Source organism: Rhipicephalus sanguineus, chromosome 8 (genome assembly GCF_013339695.2).
Source record: "Rhipicephalus sanguineus isolate Rsan-2018 chromosome 8, BIME_Rsan_1.4, whole genome shotgun sequence".
NCBI classification, from domain to species: domain Eukaryota; kingdom Metazoa; phylum Arthropoda; class Arachnida; order Ixodida; family Ixodidae; genus Rhipicephalus; species Rhipicephalus sanguineus.
In genome coordinates, this window is record NC_051183.1 from 52,548,132 (window position 1) to 52,565,990 (window position 17,859).

Consider the following 17,859-nt stretch of genomic DNA (forward strand, 5'->3'; position numbering starts at 1 on the left):
TAGTGGATGCAAGCACACTTTAAGAGGTGGCTGTCACTGATGGAACCGCGCTGCTCTCGATTGATGATTCTCAGCTTTGAATCGAAGGACAACACATTTACGTCGGCTAAGACCTTTCCAGCGTCTGGAAGAGCGGTTTGTGTCAACACGCTAAATGATACTTCGTTACAATGCTGAACTACTTGCAAGTCTATCATAAGGGTCCTACGTCCACGAAGCTCGTCATCGCAGGTCTCAAGCACAGCCTCTACCGGTCATCCGCGGAGTTGCGGCGACTCGTCGATGATGATGGAAATGGGGCGGTCGTTCATCGAAGAGCGTATCGTCGCAATGTCTTTGCGATAAAGTGGACGGGAGGATGACCGCCGCCGTAGCTCAGCGGTAGAGCATCGGACGCATTATTCGAAGGTCGCAGGTTCGGTCCCTGCCGGCGGCAAGTTATCTTTTCGTCCACTTTACTTACTTCGCATTTATATTGTAATGACTATAGCTAAATAACTACCAATATACTTTCCTTGGCATTATTGTCTGTTAGTTCTCATTAATATTGTGTATAACAAAGAAAAAACGAGCCCTTAAAAGTAATCTTCCTTCCTTCATTCATAGCGAGGGTCTTGTTCTGGCAGACTTGTTGCCTTCAGGTAGTGTGCGAGGGATTATTGGTGAGCTGTCAGCTCGTATAATTAAACACTCCATGCTACGTGACGCCAAAAAGGCAGAAAAAGAGTGTTCCACACTCGCCGCCATGGCTGCGATCGGCGCTGACTAGCGCTCCTAGGTTTACATGCACATATATATACTTCATAAAGTGGACGAGAGGATGACGGCCGCCGTAGCTCAGTGGTAGAGCATCGGGCGCGTTATTCGAAGGGCGCAGCTTCGGTCCCTGCCGGCGGCAAGTTATCTTTTCATTCACTTTATTACTTCACATTTATATTGTAATTACTACAAATAACTACCCCTATAGTTTCCTTGGCATTATTGTCTGTTAGTTCTAATTAATATTGTGTCTAACAAAGAAAGAGAACGAGCCCTTAAAAGTCATCAACTTTCCTTCATTCATAGCGAGGGGTCTCGTTCTGGCAAACTTGATGCCTTGAAGTAGTATGCGAGGGATTATTGGCCAGCTGCCAGCTCGTAATGATCACGTGCTACGTGACACCAACAGGCAGAAAAAAAGTGTTCCACACTCGCCGCCATCACTGCGATCGGCGCTGACTAACACTCCTATAGGTTTAAATGCACATATATATACTTCATAAAGTAGATGAGAGGATGACCGCCGCCGTAGCTCAGTGGTAGAGCATCGAACGCGTTATTCGAAGGGCACAGGTTCGGTCCCTGCCGGCGGCAAGTTATCTTTTCGTCCACTTTACTTTCTTCACATTTATATTTTATTACTACAAATAACACCCCGTATACTGTCCTTGGCATTATTGTCTGTTAGTTCTCATAATATTGTGTCTAACAAAGAAAAAACGAGACCTTCAAAATCATCAACTTTCTTGACCTCTCGTAGGTATTTCTGATATTGTTGATCGCCATTAGCGGATGGTGAGTGCCGCCGGACACTTGCTTCGAAAGTGGGTGCGAAAAACGTCCATCAGCCTGGTGCATATAATTCCAGCATGACACAGTGCACGGCAAAACTGGTGCTTGAGGTAATGTTTGTATCGGTAAAATCGACCGATGTATCAATGACCGCTAAGAACAGGCGCTTTCGATAAAGAGCAAAACAGGTCAAATTAGACACTAATTTGAAGTTTATTGGATTAGTCTGAATTGTCAACAATTTTACCGGCAAATGTTTATCGGATTTTTTATTTATCAGGAAACACGGAGCCCTACCTAAATAAACGGACACGTATCATACGTTGCGTTTTCAACAGCATGCCTTCTCAAACAAGTGGCACATGCGCCAGTCTAACGTACATACGCCAGTTATTTACGTCTGTGCGAAAACGGAGCTACCCGAAACGACAAAACACGAATTCAGAGCAAGTAACTAAAGCGTGGCCTCTGAGATTGAACAAGTCGGGATTGTTTATCTTGGAGGCCATAACCGATTGAGAATACGTGTTGTATAAAGCCAAAAGATGACAGCACTCTCCAAGGCTCGCTTGCTTGGATGTTGGCGGACGTGTAACGTACAGTAAGTTTCGCTTCTAATACTCCGCCTCTAAATCTAGTGCCGTACACGCATGCATTATTTAACCTCGTTTCTATTCGCGATAGAACCGCTTTATTCTGAGTGACATAGCAATCCTACATTTCAGAGCCTTAAGCATGGCCTTTGAGATTACGCGAGTCGGGTGCACCTCGTCTCGAAGGCCATCACCGACTTGGAAAGTTTGTTTTACATTCACAAAAGATGGCAGCACTCCTCAGGCGACCTTCCTTTAACGCCAGAGGGACTGCGTTATCTGCCAGTCACTGGCCTAGATGCGTTACTCGCAATGAATCGACAGTTTTTTTCTATACGTGCGGCGCTAAACAGCTGGCAGCATTCAGAGTCAGATGTCTTACGGCGATAACTGAAGCGCGCTATGCTTAGGCGAATACGCTTTCTTATTGTGTTTGTTTTCTTTTCCGTGGTAGCTGCATTTTCCTTGCGGTTTTGCGTTTGCAGTAAAGGGGCTGTGAGGCGTTGAGGGCGCGTACAAGCTAGATATTTTTGATGCATACGTCTCCGCACTTCCTTTTAAATGATCGCTTGGACGGCTTGCTCAGGTAATGCTTCCTGCATAACCTGACCATAAATGTAAGTTAATGACCGAAGGGCTTATGATGATCTATTTCTAGGGGCATAATAGGCAAACAGCGTTTTCTTTTGTTTTGTCGTGTATTTTTGTGACAATTTATAGAAAACCGTTGAGCATGATGACTGTCGCACTTCATGGTTACAAAGAACACAGAAAGTACCCCACGCGGACTTCAAAATCTGTACCAGTCTGCGGCGTTATTAAAGTATGAATACCCATTGGCCACCGCTTTAGCGTGAACAAAAATCTTTGATGTATATTATACAATATTCTTGCTCCTTGCAAGTAATAATTATTTCTATGGTTTTACGTGCTAAAACCACGACATCATCACGAGGCATGCCGTATTAGAAGACTACGGGAATATTTGCCGACTGGGGTTCATTAATGTGAACCTAAACCTATGTACCCGGGCCGCTAGCATTTTAGGCTCCATCTTATGTGCGACCGCGGCCGCCGTAATTAAACCCACTCCGCTGATTAAGGTGACACAGTATCACCGCGCTGCTCGAAGTACCCACTACACTCTAAATCACAGTTTTGTGAAGTAGCAAAATGCGGCTACATCGTTCTGCACAGAATTGAGGTACCCACTACAAGTCTGTAAGTCATTATGTGCACTTTGTTGATGCTGTGGCTCATGACGATGAAGAATTATGGCTGAGTCGTTGGTAATGAGTGGGAAGCTTTAAACCATCAGATCGTGACACTCTGGAAGATGCTGGCTTGCACGGTTGATACATTTTTTGCTATCCTCGTTTTTGCTATAAGTACCACATGTTTCTGAAGCAAAAGTATCGTTAATAGCGCGGCCGTGTTGTCTCTCGTTGTCTGTGTTTATTCTTGTGTTTCTTTCAGCGCCGTGACCTCATTAAATAAATATCATTTATCTATCTACTGACTGAGCCTGTAATTCACGTTTATGAGATACCTAATGAAGATGAACTTTTTGTACATTTTCTTTGACAAATGTGCAGAACATTGTTTTGAACATCTTCCGTAGAGCAGTGAAAAGGGGTTTGAGTAATTTACGGCTGGCCAATTACCAACGACCTGATATTTGCCCTTCGAAACTCGTCTGAGCACCCCACACACTAAGCATTTACACCCTTAAGGGTGTAAAAAGGGTGTTAATGGCATCAACACCCTTTTTCGCATTGTACAACACCCTTTTGCTTTATATACACCGTAAGAGAAGGGTGTGCGCGGAAAAAGGGTGTTAATGTCTTTCATAAGGGTGTTAATGGAAGAACGTAAGGGTGCACATTGAAGCATTAGGCTGCATCCATGCATGCATATTAAAATCGCGTGCATTGCGCAATGCGTCTGTTGTTGTACTGCTTTTTCTAAGGTTACGATGTCAGTGACATTACAGCAACAAGGAAATGGGGGAGCTATTGGCACAATATTAGTTCTTGTGATATTTTATTTTCACACAGACAAATGACTAAGTATCAGTGCTTCTCAAAATACTACAAGACTCGAGAAAATGTACAAGAAAATCAGCAAACACTTTTTTTGCACACGTTCGAGGTGCGCCCCTACCATTTCATATTTTCCACAATATATGCCAACCGCATGAACATTTATACGAGCTATTGCCAGCACCTATACAAATGTAGAAGCAATTAAAAACAAAATTTGAATTCATTACAAAGCCTTTGTGGGTATAAAGCTGTAAGTGGGACAGATAACTTCCCGCCGGCATGAACACTGTTTACAATTTGCGGTATGAACACTTTTAATTACTTGTTCACTTAGCCAATAAGACAGACAAAAAAGAATTACCTTGAGCAGACCAAGATATAGGATAATATAGTACAATTGTACATGTAGAATGTATACAACATACAGCAGGAAATTCTGACGTACGTAAATATACATACATTACACACTGATTAATAAAGTTTTATGACCTACTTGTTTACGAGCGTGCATTGGGAAATGAATCTGTGTTATGACTTTTTTGTCCACAAACATTAGAGTTAGCCGAGGCATCATTGAGGTTCATTAAACAAGATGGGACACAATGACACTAGCCTTGCGATACTACTAGCCAGCTAAAAGAACCGCAAGGGAAGGGAAGAGAGTTAGGATAGAGGGGTAAAGTGGGAGAATGGATGGGGAGAGGAGGTGTGTGGCGAGGGTTCGCTAATGCGCAGTAGGGGTGGTCACGCCGCACACCACCACCGGATTGAACTCCGCCATAAGATGCTTCGCATCTAAAAAAACGCTACATCGCAGAGCCCTGAAGCGTGACCTTTGAGATTGCAGAAGCCGGGTCTGTTAGTCTTGGAGGCCATGACAAACTGAGATTAGCTATTCTACAGTGGCCAAAGGGGGCAGCACTCTGCAGGCAAACTGGCTCGAATCTTGGCGGATGCGTTACATCGTTCCGCTTTCTAATAGCCCGCCTCTAAATCCACTTTCGCACACGCCGACGTTCTTTATCCTCGTTTCCATTCGCGACAGAACCTCATTATTGTGAGTGACAAAAAACGCTACATCGCAGAGCCCTGAAGCGTGGCCTTTGAGATTGTAGAAGACGGGTCTGTTAGTCTTGAAGGCCATGACAACTGAGAATAGCTATTTTACAGTGGCAAAAGGCGGCAGCACTCTGCAGGCAAACTTGCTCGAATCTTGGCGTACGCGTTACAATCGCACCGCTTTCTAATAGCCCGCCTCTAAATCCACTTTCACACACGCCCACGTTTTTTAGCCTTGTTTCCATTCGCGACGGAACCTCATTATTGCGAGTGACAAAAAACGCTACATCGCAGAGCCCTGAAGCGTGGCCTTTGAGATCGTAGAAGACGGGTCCGTTAGTCTTGGAGGCCATAACAAACTGAGAATAGCTATTTTACAGTGGCAAAGGCGGCAGCACTCTGCAGGCAAACTTGCTCGAATCTTGGCGTACGCGTTACAATCGCACCGCCTTTCTAATAGCCCGCCTCTAAATCCACTTTCACACACGCCCACGTTTTTAGCCTTGTTTCCATTCGCGACGGAACCTCATTATTGCGAGCGACAAAAAACGCTACATCGCAGAGCCCTGAAGCGTGGCCTTTGAGAATGTAGAAGACGGGTCTGTTAGTCTTGGAGGCCATGACAAACTGAGAATAGCTATTTTACAGTGGCAAAAGGCGGCAGCACTCTGCAGGCAAACTTGCTCGAATCTTGGCGTACGCGTTACAATCGCACCGCTTTCTAATAGCCCGCCTCTAAATCCACTTTCGCACACGCCCCACGTTCTTTATCTTCGTTTCCATCGCGACAGAACCTCATTATTGTGAGTGACAAAAAACGCTACAGCGCAGAGCCCTGAAGGCGTGGCCTTTGAGATTGTAGAAGACGGGTCTGTTAGTCTTGGAGGCCATGACAAACTGAGAATAGCTATTTTACAGTGGCAAAAGGCGGCAGCACCCTGCAGGCAAACTTGCTCGAATCTTGGCGTACGCGTTACAATCGCACCGCTTTCTAATAGCCCGCCTTTAAATCCACTTTCGCACATGCCCACGTTCTTTATCTTCGTTTGCATTCGCGACAGAACCTCATTATTGTGAGTGACAAAAAACGCTACATCGCAGAGCCCTGAAGCGTGGCCTTTGAGATTGTAGAAGACGGGTCTGTTAGTCTTGGAGGCCATGACAAACTGAGAATAGCTATTTTACAGTGGCAAAAGGCGGCAGCACTCTGCAGGCAAACTTGCTCGAATCTTGGCGTACGCGTTACAATCGCACCGCTTTCTAATAGCCCGCCTCTAAATCCACTTTCGCACACGCCCACGTTCTTTATCCTCGTTTCCATTCGCGACAGAACCTCATTATTGTGAGTGACAAAAAAATGCTACATCGAAGAGCCCTGAAGCGTGGCCTTTGAGATTTGAAAAGCCGGGTTTGTTAGTCTTGGAGGCCATGACTAACTGAGAATAGCTATTCTACAGTGGCAAAAGGCGGCAGCACTCTGCAGGCAAGCTTTCTTGAATCTTGGCCGGCGCCTAACATACGCTTTGCTTTCCAATACTCCGCCTCTAAATCTAGTGTCGTAGACGCCTGTGTTAGTTAACGTCGTTTCCATTCGCGACAGAACCCTATATCGTGAGTGAGGAAGTAACCCTATAACGAGGAGCCATGAAGCGTGGCCTTCGAGATTACACGAGCCGGGTGCGCCTCCTCTCTGAGGCCTCAAGCGACTCGGAAAGTTGTTTTACAGTCAAAGAAGATGGCAGCACTCCTCAGGAGAGCTTCCTTTAACGCCGAAGGGACTGCGTTATGCACGAGTCACTGGGCCGCCTGCGTTACTCGCAATGAATCGACACTTTTTCTAAACGTGCGGCGCTATGCAGCTGGCAGCGGTCTGAGCGCGATAACAGAAGAGCGCTATGCTACGGCGAATCTGTTTCCTTATTGTTTCTTCTTTCTCTTTTGTTTTTCCGCCGAAGCTGCATATTCTTTGCTGAGTCTTGTGTAAAACCGCCGTGATGCGTCCAGGCGCGTACAAGCAACATATCTTGGATGTATACGTCTCCGCAGTTCATTTTAAATGTTCCGTTGGATGGATGTTTCTTCCATTACCTGACAATAAAAGTGAAATGACTGTAGGACTTACAGTGATGTGTTACAGGGAAGATAATAGCCAAACAGCCTTTTCTTTAGTTTTTCCGTGTATTTTCTTGACAATTTATATAAACTCCTTGAGCATGAGGACCGTCGCACAACATGGTTACAAAGAACACAAGTACACCATGCGGACTTCGAAATCTACTACTGATTGCGGCGTTATGCAAGTGTGAATACTTATTGGCCGCCACTTCAGCCTGAGCTTTAATGGTTGATATACCGGCTGTTTCAAAAAATGAGTCCAGAACTCTCAAAAGTCAGAAAAAATGCGCTATCTGCTCGCTGCCTTCAGAAGTGGTTTTTCTGTAGCGGCAACCATCTTTATAATTTGAAGCGTTGAAACTTGGGCAAGTTGGTAGGTCATAATTGAAAAAACGAACAGCGCAACCGACGAGGACAGTGTGTTGTTACCTTCCTCTGTCCTTTTACGTTGCGCTGTTGGTTTATTCAATCATCTTTAGCTGGTTATATTGATCATTTGCGAGAGTAATTAAGAAATGTAAATGCATAAACGGTTTAATTAGTGGAGTTCGGTGATTTTGTCAAATGGGAGATTTGAAGTTCTTCATCCGAAGAACACATAGCAGGTTTCAGATTTCGAAAAAGCGGCCTGTTGCCATTATTGTGGCGTAATGAAATTCAAGCGATTTAAATGGCGGAACCGAAACCGCTGCACCGATGACCGCAACAAGAAGACGACCAGAATTACGTCACTGTTCAAGACAAGTATTGCACAGGTGTACTTCTTCCGGGTTCATTAACGTAGGTGCGCCATGCGTGCTGTGACTGCAAGCGCAGCCCGCACACCCACACAACGAAGTCGGTTGATGGTTAATATCACGGCGCGCAGTCATTCTGCATGTCTCAGAAGTATATAGCAGTTTTGCCCTTCCGCGTTTCGGGTTATGTTTCGCCGCTGAATTTGGATGAATGTCATTACTTTGCGATTATTACGTGATGCCGTTTTTTCGCAATTTCAAAGCTGCAATGGGCTCTTCGCATGAAGGACTTAAATTTTCCCATTTGACTAACCACCTAGCTCCACTAAATAAATAGTTGACTAAACTAAGTTGTTAATTTCTGCAATTGTGCAGACATGGAAGGAATTTCTGCCCTTAAGAAGGAACCGGGAAGCAAAACTGTAGAATAGCTATTCTCAGTTGGTCATGGCCTCCAAGACCAACAAACCTGGCTTTTCCAATCTCAAAGGCCACGCTTCAGGGCTCTGCGATGTAGCGTTTTTTGTCACTCGCGATAACGAGGTCCCGTCGCGAATGGAAACGATGATAAAGAACGTAGGCGTGTGCGATACTAGATTTAGAGGGCGGGTATTAGAAAGCGGAACCAATGTAATGCCTTCGCCAAGATTCGAGCAAGCTTGCCTGCAGAGTGCTGCCGCCTTTTGCCACAGTACAATAGCTATTCTCAGTTGGTCATGGCCTCCAAGACCAACAAACCTGGCTTTTCCAATCTCAAAGGCCACGCTTCAGGGCTCTGCGATGTAGCGTTTTTTGTCACTCGCGATAACGAGGTTCCGTCTCGAATGGAAACGAGGATAAAGAACGTGGGCGTGTGCGATACTAGATTTAGAGGGCGGGTATTAGAAAGCGGAACGAATATAATGCCTCCGCCAAGATTCGAGCAAGTTTCCTGCAGAGTGCTGCCGCCTTTTGCCACTGTAGAATAGCTATTCTCAGTTGGTCATGGCCTCCAAGACCAACAAACCAGGCTTTTCCAATCTCAAAGGCCACGCTTCAGGGCTCTGCGATGTAGCGTTTTTTGTCACTCGCGATAATGAGGTTCCGTCTCGAATGGAAACGAGGATAAAGAACGTGGGCGTGTGCGATACTAGATTTAGAGGGCGGGTATTAGAAAGCGAAACGAATGTAATGCCTCCGCCAAGATTCGAGCAAGTTTCCTGCAGAGTGCTGCCGCCTTTTGCCACTGTAGAATAGCTATTCTCGGTTGGTCATGGCCTCCAAGACTGACAGACCCGGCTTTTCCAATCTCAAAGGCCACGCTTCAGGGCTCTGCGATGTAGCGTTTTTTTGTCACTCGCGATAATGAGGTTCCGTCTCGAATGGAAACAAGGATAAAGAACGTGGGCGCGTGCGATACTAGATATCGAGGGCGGGTATTAGAAAGCAGAACGAATATAATGCCTCCGCGAAGATTCGAGCAAGTTTCCTGCAGAGTGCTGCCGCCTTTTGCCACTGTAGAATAGCTATCCTCAGTTGGTCATGGCCTCCAAGACCAACAAACCTGGCTTTTTCAATCTCAAAGGCCACGCTTCAGGGCTCTGCAATGTAGCGTTTTTTGTCACTCGCGATAATGAGGTTCCGTCTCGAATGGAAGCGAGGATAAAGAAGGTGGGCGTGTGGGATACTAGATTTAGAGGGCGGGTATTAGAAAGCGGAACGAATATAATGCCTCCGCCAAGATTCGAGCAAGTTTCCTGCAGAGTGCTGCCGCCTTTTGCCACTGTAGAATAGCTATTCTCAGTTGGTCATGGCCTCCAAGACCAACAAACCTGGCTTTTGAAATCTCAAAGGCCACGCTTCAGGGCTCTGCGATGTAGCGTTTTTTGTCACTCGCGATAATGAGGTTCCGTCTCGAATGGAAACGAGGATAAAGAACGTGGGCGTGTGCGATACTAGATTTAGAGGGCGGGTATTAGAAAGCGTAACGAATATAATGCCTCCGCCAAGATTCGAGCAAGTTTCCTGCAGAGTGCTGCCGCGTTTTGCCACTGTAGAATAGCTATTCGCAGTTGGTTATGGCCTCCAAGACCAACAAACCTGGCTTTTGAAATCTCGAAGGCCACGCTTCAGGGCTCTGCGATGTAGCGTTTTTTTGTCACTCGCGATAATGAGGTTCCGTCTCGAATGGAAACAAGGATAAAGAACGTGGGCGTGTGCGATACTAGATTTAGAGGGCGGGTATTAGAAAGCGTAACGAATATAATACCTCCGCCAAGATTCGAGCAAGTTTCCTGCAGAGTGCTGCCGCCTTTTGCCACTGTAGTATAGCTATTCTCAGTTGGTCATGGCCTCCAAGACCAACAAACCTGGCTTTTGAAATCTCAAAGGCCACGCTTCAGGGCTCTGCGATGTAGCGTTTTTTGTCACTCGCGATAACGAGGTTCCGTCGCGAATGGAAACGAGGATAAAGAACGTGGGCGTGTGCGATACTAGATTTAGAGGGCGGGTATTAGAAAGCGGAACGAATGTAATGCCTTTGCCAAGATTCGAGCAAGCTTGCCTGCAGAGTGCTGCCGCCTTTTGCCACAATACAATAGCTATTCTCCGTTGGTCATGGCGTCCAAGACTAACAAACTTGGCTTCTCCAGTTTCAAAGGCCACGCTTCAGGGCTCTGCGATGTAGCGTTTTTTGTCACTCACGATAATGAGGTTCTGTCGCGAATCGAAACGAGGATAAATAACGTAGGCGTGTGCGAAAGTTGATTGAGTGGCGGGGTATTAGAAAGCGGAATGGTTGTAACGCGTCCGCCTAGATTCGCGCTAGCTAGTCTTATGCCTTCTGGAACTTGGTGACATGGGGGTGGCGCTCTGTCCCTGATTGCGCTCGGCAAGGAAGCGCTTCAGTCTTTTGTCGGTGCGAGTCTTTTGTCGATGCACACATCAGACTTACTTACAGCTATGGATTTGCATGCTGTTGCGAAACTCCATCCATAGAAGTTGAAGACCAACTGATACGGTGTACAAAGGCACGCTCTTCTCGAATCGGGACTTCCCCTTATTTTGAATGGATATCGCTGACCTGATGTACGTCTAGAATGCCTAGTTGCTGCAGGTGCCGGATTCGATTGGTTTTGGTGGGAGAGTTCCTTTGTTTTGTGGGTACGGGCTTTGCGGATGCTCGCGGCGCACGCGTTTTTGCCGACCTAGCTAACTAGCACGTTCGCATTAATGCACCGGAAAAGTAAAGCCAGGGCGGTTTGCCTGTTATACACGAAGTAACGCATCACTATTACACCTGCGGCCGTTTATTGACGTTTGTGTTAATGTAATGTAAGAAGGAATCACCCAAAAGATCGTTTCCAACGAAGTGGGAGACATATACGACAAAAACATCTGCTCTGTGCCTGCACTCAACGCATCATGAATGTTATTTGGGAAATTCCGACAGCAAAGATTTAGTGCCAAGTCCCGCAGCCACAGCAACGCTGAAGCATATAGAAGCACAAGTAAAATATAGAATATTAAGCGTACGCAGAGCGCGCAGCAAGCATCGCGGGCGTATACATATTGCCCGCCATGCAAGCAGCTGAATGGCGGAGCACGACCAGAAAAACTACCGAATCATTGGCAGTAACGCAGGTAGCTCGGTGTCTGCCAGATAACGCTCTCTCTCCGGCGTTCAAGCAAGCTTGCCGGGGAAGTGATGCCATCTTCTGTGACAGTAAAACAAATTGTCCGTGTCCGTTATGGCCTCGAAGACAAGGCACAACAGGCTTCTTCAATCTCAGAGGCCACGCCTGTGCGCTTCGCCTTGTAGGGTTGCTCTGTAAGTCACGATAGAGTGGTATTCTCGCGAATAGAGACGAGGCTCAATTGCTTAGCTATGCGTGTTAGAATGCACATTTGCCACTAAATTTAGAGGCCGCGCATTTCGAGGCAAAACGAACGATACACGCCGAGCAATATATGCAAGGTTCTGTGAACGGTGCTCTCTGTTTCTTTTCGAAGCAGAACACTTTCTCTGCAATGATTATGGGCTCCAATACGAATATATCTGGCTTGTTTTATCTCAAAGGGCGCGCTTTACCATAACGCTTCGATGCATTTCGTTTTGATTTACTGTAGTCTGGTTTTCACGGGGATGCGCAGAAGCATATAATATGTGCCCTTTTATTCTATGTGCACCAAAGAATACTGAAGGGGGCCTGAGGTCATAGAGTTTCCTATAGATTGACTAGTCGGAACTCTGGCGCTATGGGAGCTGCAACGCATGGCGCTTCAGCCAGAATGGGAATGATGGGACACGGATTTGTCTAAACGTCGTCCTTTCGGCGCCGTTTGGCTCCGCATCGCCTACATCCGCTTTGTCGCAAGACGCAGTTCAGCAAAATCAGCAGTTCCACTTCCCCACATTAACCTTTTTAGACTCACCAATTCAAATCCGGGCACGAAGTTCACTATGCTACGTTCTTTTAACCGAAAGGAACGACAAAACACAGCAATAAACAAAGCCACAAGTAGGTTCGAAGCCGTTAGCACGAAGATTAGGCAAATGCATGTACTACCCATCATTCCCATGGAGCTGAACAATCGCAGCGTCGGAGTTGCCTCTAGGTGATGGTAGGAAACTCTATGCCTGAGGTGTGCACCCTTGTTTTGTCACTTGTAAACGAATGTGGCTACTTGTTTTATCTAAAATGCCACGTGTTGTTGCTTTGCGTTACAGCCTTCTGTTTTCATGTAGCTTGTTTTTCGCACACTTCATAGATCAGACAACAGGATTACGTCTTATCCACTATCCACCACTTCCAATGTCTCGGTGATTGAAAAAGACGTGGTGTTCATGCTATATCTAACCTCTCGAGAAGAACAACTTCCTATAATAACACGTATCTTGGGTAATGGTAAGTTTGAAAAATGTTTAAAAAATAAATAACATTGATGATAGCATTCCACAACGTGGGTCGGTTGAATGGGGTGGACAGTCCAGCAGCGAAGGGCAAGGATGGTTATCATTTGGTTGATTACTGGGAAACCATCATTTGCCCACATTAGTTTTATACATGCACGGAATGGAACGAACAGATATTGTTCTGCGTGTTTTTGAAAGGAAATAATATTCAAAGACTTGTTCATAAGGTATCTGATTAGCGTGAATTACAAGGTGAGACACCAAAATTGCGAACGATACCACGCGCACCTGCGTAGCTGCACCCTTTTTAATAGGTGGGCAGATTCAAACCACTCACTCACTGCGCATTTAACTTGATTTCACGCCTGGTCTGATTGTACGCTTCTGCTACGTAATATTACGCGCGTTAGGAAGACTCCTCACACTGCATGACCTTATTGTATCGTTTTTTACGAAGGAATTTCAAGCACTTGCATGGCTCCGTGGTAAAACACCTCCTTGCCACACAGAAGGCCTCACTTCGATTTTAACTCGCACCGGACATTTTTATTATTTATTTATTTATTTATTTATTTATTTATTTATTTATTTATTTATTTATTTATTTATTCGGATCTATCTCCAATCTACAACTAAGGTTAAGGCAAGGTGCCGGAAGAGTGCTACCTTCTTTTGTGACTTTAAATTTCTCATAGGCTCCAAGACGAATAGAGCCGGCTTTTTAAATATCAAAGGCCGCGAGTTATTGCTTTGTCCTGTGGTTTTGCGATTATGTTTCACAGTAGCTTAATCATCGCACATATAATAGATTTCATAAGCAGAACTGCCTTAAGCCCTTTTCATTAACAGCAATTTCTCAGTGATTGGATGAGACGTGATACTTCATGTAAATCTAACATGGATTTCCATACCATGTAGTACAGACATAGAATCAAGCACGCCTGAGCAGTGCTGCCATATAAGTGACTGTGATACAGTTTTTCCGACAAGTGTTGGCCAATAGACGCCAGACTCTGGAGTTTGCAAGACGCGAGATACGACCTGTCGGAGCAGTATTGTTTAGTCCAAAGACCGACTCCGTCGCACAGCTTGCTGTGACACCAGGTCCAAGTAGAGGGTGTGAAGCAATGATTGAGCTTAATATTGCGTGTGTTTGTGGATTTAACGCTCCTCAAGAGAGCTTTGAATTTCTCTCCACTAGTCGGAGGCGCCACCGAACCGTCATGAAATGCTTGCTGGATCACTCGGCACAAGGACGGCGAAAACAACAGCAGACGAGATCGCTCCGCACGCTACGAAGAAACGCCGCAATCAACGCTACTGTTGCGTTGTGAATTGAAATGGACGTAAAGCATTACATAACAACGTTCAGGTTTACCGATTTTCACAGTTGTCGCACGAAGCAGAAAGGCGAGAGCGCTGGATACGAGCCGTTGCGAGCGTGTTGGGTAAGCTAAGTACCAGTGTTCTCCACAGCAGGTCGCACATGAGAAAGTGTGATAATATGGCTGTACTATTGTTTTGCGTATCCCTGACGGAGACCCGGGGTAACCTTCACTACACTCTAAGAAAAAAAAGAGTATGCGTGACTCTTTTCGGAGACTTCTGACTTGCCACGTATGGGACTCTCTTTAAATAGTCACGGTGACTCTCTTGGTGGGTCAGGGTCGGCTCGCTTTAGGAGAGTCCCCTGACCCTCTAGGAAGAGTGCAAAGACTCTCATCGGGAGGATCACGTTACCACTTATAGGGAGTCAGACGACTCTTGCCGGTAACGATCTTAGGGGGGTCAAGGGACACACACCGAAGCATCAAACGACTCCACAAGTATTTTAAGCTACTCATTTGATCCTTGCTCTACTTTTGCGCGACTACTGTTGAAAATAGTGGAGTATTCATTTTAAGCAAGTCCAATAATACTTGCCGTTCTGCCCAGCGACTGTAAAAAAGAATAGTTCAGTTTTAGCATTATTTTAATAAAGCTCGTCAAAACAACACATATTTTCCAGCAAAGTTATATAGAAAGCGCGAAACGATGGGCTGTGATTTCCAATAAAGAAGTTTGGGTATTCCTCATTTACATGCTTCTATGAGTATAGCCAACTAAAATGTGTGACTGTGATGTGCACAGTGTCATATGGTGCTAAATGAACAGCAGAAATCACCATCATGTTTCCATATTTATTCCTTGTGATTATTAAGAATAAATCAAAAAGTGGTGACGGCTTGAGGCATCAGACTTATGGCTTGCTAGGTTGTCACTCCTGTCCAGCGTGAGCACCATGAAAAACGTTATCTGAAAAGCAGAACGTGATATTATGATGAGAAAATGAAATTGCAGTAAAGGTTTGCAAAACCTACACAATAAGTGGTTCACACAGACATAATAAAGGCTAACAACAAAACAACAAAGCACAACCTCCGGCAGCCAGGGGCATGACGTGAGCGGTTATTGACCGCATGTTTTACAGACGTAACCCATCCTTAAATACTCAGATAAACAGATGCGAGTACTATAGGGCCCGAACGACACCCAGCGCGTGCGTACGCCGTCTACGTCGAGGTCAGACATGTCATATGCTAGAATTAGCGCACATATCTCCCACAATCACGTACACTCACTCGATTCTGTTATTGCGCCCAACGTCATCGCAGTGCATGCAAACCACGAAAACAGCAAACAGAAACGAGGGAAAAGAGTGCACGCCGGCGGCCGCAACAACGCGCGCCGTCGAAAGTCTAGAGCTTTTTAACTTTACCGGCGAGGCGTGTCCAACTTGAATGACTACCGCGTACGTTCTGGAAGCCACCGTACTATATCTGCACCTCAAACTACCGTCTTTAAGCCAACAAAAACCATTACATATAGTGCGTCTGAGCGTTTTGTACACAGGTTTTTTTTTTTTTTCGCGTTCCCACGCGTGGAAGCACGCTGCACACTCAAGGTCGATGGAAATGTTATTATGAAGTAGACTAAAGTGCATCTCAAAACGACATCTTGCACCTTCAGTAGTGCAGACACGACGTGCGATCAGCAAGAAATGACCCTTGATAATTGTTTCCATCGCTCACTTTATGGGAGCTTGTACAGCAACGCGCAGAACGGTGGCAACTCGTTAAGTGACAGCTTTAGTTGGGCATCCGCAACAGCCCCGCGGATACAGGCTACTGTTGGAAATGGCTGGCAGGTACCGCAGAGCTGCTGCAGACGCCCAGCTAAAGCTGTATAATTAGTACCTACGAAAGCAGTACACTCACCGTTAACTGGCGCCCGTTCTCGGTGTCCGCAGCTCCATGAATATTCCGCCCTCCAAGCGACACTTCGTGCACGGCTCGAGCAGGCGTCAACACCACCGAAGACACGCAACCTACGCAACCACGCGACGCATTCCAATAGACCAGGAGACTGAGACGACTGAGAGAGGAGAGCGCCGCGCCACCCCGGCGCCAACCCCGTCTACGTTGCCGAGCAAGGCGCCACAACGGCGTCAAAGGCGAGCGTGCGATATGTATGGCGTATACGGCGGCTCTTCCGTATACCGAAGCCAATCGAAACACGCTTCAGGAGGGTCCAGTGACTCCTTCCCAAATGCGAACTCTTTTTCTATGCCTGTACCTTCCAAAAGGGGTCAGATGGACACCCGAAGAGAGTCACGGTTCCATGACCCTCTTTTGACTCTCTTTTTTCTTAGAGTGTACGAAGCTCAGCAGAGGTTCCGACCGCGGTGCGTGAAAACATAACACGGGGTGAGAAGCTAGAGGTAGACTGATCTGATGTGGTCCTCACCACACAGCATGGCGCACATACGCTTTGAAGGCTCACAGTTCCGGTTCTAGCTAGCTAACGCATGCGTCATACCCCTTTCAGTCACGAATTATGAAGCACTGTCTGCAAATGCATCAAACTTCCATGGCATGATTTCAAGGCACTCAGTACTACATTTCAAGAAATAAAATGAAGGAATGTGTTGTTTTGTGTGAGTTACAGTAATTAATGCTAATTAGCGTGTAATTAAATATCTAATTATTCTGCAATCGGTCAGCTTCAGTCCTTGCATAAAAGAAATCAGCTATTAGGCCCAAAATGCATGCGCAGCTTGTTTTTTGGTTGTATGCTTTTCGAGTGAAGAAAAAAAATACTCTTGACGTTGGTCTTGGAACGTCGCACGTCGAACGATCGTCGAACATGGTAGTGTCTCTAGCAAAGTGATCATCCGCAGAAATATAGAGCATAATGAAGTTAAATAAGTGCTAGTTATGTACTCAGGAAGCCTGTACAAATGTGCACACCAAGTTTCAGGTCATTTGAAGAAACATGCGGTGCGTGATGCGACTTCGAAGTTGATGTGTACATATGTACACACCGTGACTGAAAGGGATACAGGCAAATGGCAATATGTTGGTCGTGACTACATCCAGGTTTGTTTTGCCCGTGACCTCCGCGATCGCCGTAGCTATCTCGGAGGTCACGGTTTTACCTTTGGTTGCACCACGCGGAGGTAGACACGCACGTATCCCTACTTGCAGTATTTACCAACTCATGGCAACCGTCAATAGAACTTTCGAGGATGCCTAATAAAACAGTCCAACGCACAGGTAGCGAGAGCTGAAGGGAGAATCCAAGTGAAAAGGCCAAAATCGCCGGGGCCGTATGTCCCTGACAAAGCGAACTTTGTACCACTGATCGTACGAAACATAGCTAGGTAAATTGATCGTGTATGTATTTCATCGCTTTGGCATTACGAATGCAGCCGATATTAACGCATTCAGGCGCTAGAGAACGAACGTCGGAGGGCTTGCCTTGAACTCGATGTCGTGCGATGTTCGCTTGTACTTGCGCGTTGCAGTGACTTCTTTCCAACTTCT

General features: G+C 46.0%; 1 protein-coding gene and 1 non-coding gene across 2 annotated transcripts in view; one reads left to right on the plus strand and one right to left on the minus strand.

The window, feature by feature from the left end:
* Positions 1-17,859, minus strand: part of LOC119402735 (female-specific histamine-binding protein 2-like) — a 571,419-nt gene that overhangs the window by 292,100 nt on the left and 261,460 nt on the right. The window lies entirely within an intron of this gene.
* On the plus strand, positions 365-436 carry Trnam-cau (transfer RNA methionine (anticodon CAU)). The gene has a single exon. It is a non-coding gene; the product is annotated as a tRNA-Met (tRNA).